The following is a 2,579-nucleotide window of genomic DNA, read 5'->3' as shown; positions in this document are numbered from 1 at the left end:
GAATATAATACAAATATTCTAATGTGAATATAAATAATAGCATAACTTTTTACTAACCAACAACAAGGATAGGAAATTATCAATTTGACATCTTCGATAATTCTACTAGAAACTTTAATCTTTGTCTAATTTAATTTTTATTCTTTCCTAGTTATAAGAATTAGAAAAAGTAAAGAATACAATAAAAAAATTGGTGTTAATCTGTATTGATAAGAATGAACAGTAAAGAATTTGGAGATAAATAATCGGAAACGAAAAATTGAACCGAGATTAAACTATATTCATAGAAACGGATACAAAGCTTACAGCATAAAACATATTTTTTCCTGCTGAATTGTTTGCGTTTTAGTTAAATAGAATTGCACTATATAGATAATGCAGAATTTCTAGTAATTATTAAAACGCAAGCAATAAATGCAAGAAAACATGTACTGTAAAAAATGTACTACTCTAGACTAATGTTTTATTTATCGTATGACACATTTTTTTTCTAAATTCATGTTAATTGACTATTGAATAGAGAAGTTCTCGACTTTCTAGAAATCCTCAATAATGGACTACGAGATGTAGTCCATTATTGAGGATTTCTAGATCAATACGTTCGAAAAATTCGTCGTAGGACAAATAAAATATTAGCCAAGTCAAAGGAAACGGCAGATGATTTTCGAATGGATGCTTTTCTATTCTTTCTCCCTCCATTATCGTAATGTATCGGTCGTGACCCCTTTGCGGGCTGCAATATGGTCGCGCCGGTCACTTATGGAGTGCACGTGTCAGTCAAACATTGCGCTTAAGCGTATTCCAAAAATACCGCATTACGAGTAAATTTTAAATCACCTGCAAAAAATGATACTCAAGCGAGCAATAATTACACGCGTCATTTGTTTACATGGGGAATTAACATACAATAGTATGGTCTCTTTTTTTTATTTCTGCACTGGATTGCACTATAGAATTTTTTTTTAAAGCCAAATAACATCAAATGAAATATATACCTACATATTTCATTTAAAGTTTCAAAAGTATGTAAAATGTAAAAGTACTAGTTTAGCTAAAAATAGATCTACAATGTCTATTTCTATCAATGTAGATTAACTTTAATCTTGGCTTAAATTGCTTTAATTTTAAAAATTAGAAAAACATAAAAAGAATTAACTCAAAATTAAAGTTGATCTAATTGGGACAAATGGGACATAAATCTAATGAGAATAAAGTGCGCATTTTTTTTTAGTTGTCATCAGTTTAGAAAAAAATCATATCGCTCTCGCTCTTTCCTTCTCTAACATATCGAATTGGAGAAAGATGCTGATGGATTCATGCGGATTCTTTCTAATGTAGCACAGCTGTCAGGAAATGCGCATTTTATATCTACTACGTCTCTGAACAATTTACGTGAATAACGCGCGAATTTCGAGTGATTATTGTTACAGGATCAATCTACAGTAATCTATCTTTCCATATACACATCGTGTACAAAGATAAATGTCTGTTTCATACATTCCATACGGTAATGCTTGCACGTTGAAAGAGTAAACAATCCAATCTACGCTCTTCTTACCTCGAGAGTGCGTGAGCGTTTCGTGATTTTTGTTTAGCAAACATCGTTAGTATAAACGAGAGGTGTCAGAATCAGAGACGAAACATCGATACGTTTGCTTAATTTACGCAAAATGATCGACAAACTGCAGATTCTAACGGATTACATTCAACTTTTGCGAAGCAGAAATCCGTCCGCCGGATTACGTACCTGATTTACTAAAAAAATTACGACGCTATCGCTGCTGATAAATATTCGGCTGAATGATCTGCGATTCAACTTGTTTCGAGACGTGCAATGTGGTTGTCAGACAGGACTCATCGCACAGGACTCATCGCACTACGTTTCAACGCACGTCGTGGATGTACTCACGAGCCGTTAGAAGCCCGACTCGGAACAGCCGGTACGCGGTCGCGAGATCTCAATATAGACAGCCGGCCTGCGCGCGAACCAATCGGATGGCGAGTCGTAGTGGGCGGGGATGTGGCGTGATCCTCGGTGACGTCACGCGCGCCGGTCCGCGATCGATAACTTGAAACTCGCGCGCGCTACGTTCGCACGAATTTCACGCTGCGCGATGCACTGGCGATCGATGGTATATATGCATGTACACTCGCGACACACGAATTGAGATTCACGATTTTTTTCCCCCTTGTCAATCGAATCGCGAAATCCGCCGAATAAATTGCGTCCGTGAAATTGATGGAAAGCGCATGGCACTTTCGATAGATTCAAAAACGTCGTGCTCTGTTATTTAAACGGCGAGTTTTACCAGGAGAGCAGAGATATATTTGCTGCAGGTATATTATCGACGGCGTGCACGATTTATCGTACGTGAAAAAAAATCGTACGATCAGTTTTCTCGGAACTTGTGTTTTGGGATTACGGAAAGTTAAATATTAATCGAAAAAAATATTGACACGCATGCATATGATACAAATTAAAGATATTCGCGTTGCGTGGTCGGCATGAACTATTTGGAGAATGACAAAAAATAAGATATATTTTAACTCTATAATAATAATACAGTGATGATTTCAGA

The 2,579-nt window shown here is 36.2% G+C and overlaps 1 protein-coding gene across 2 annotated transcripts in view; it reads right to left on the bottom strand.

Annotated features, from left to right (window-relative positions):
- Positions 1–1,948, bottom strand: part of LOC108686112 (long-chain-fatty-acid--CoA ligase 4) — a 26,697-nt gene extending 24,749 nt beyond the window's left edge. For both annotated transcript variants that reach the window (XM_018191223.1, XM_018191244.1), the window contains exon 1: positions 1,748–1,948. The gene's annotated coding sequence lies outside the window, so the exon portion shown is untranslated. The remainder of the gene's footprint in view (positions 1–1,747) is intronic.
- Positions 1,949–2,579: the final 631 nt, after the last annotated feature.

This window comes from Atta colombica, unplaced genomic scaffold, assembly GCF_001594045.1.
Source record: "Atta colombica isolate Treedump-2 unplaced genomic scaffold, Acol1.0 scaffold100, whole genome shotgun sequence".
In the NCBI taxonomy this organism is placed as follows: Eukaryota; Metazoa; Arthropoda; class Insecta; order Hymenoptera; family Formicidae; genus Atta; species Atta colombica.
The sequence above is the reverse complement of the archived record's forward strand: the minus strand, read 5'-3'. Positions and strand labels throughout refer to the sequence as shown.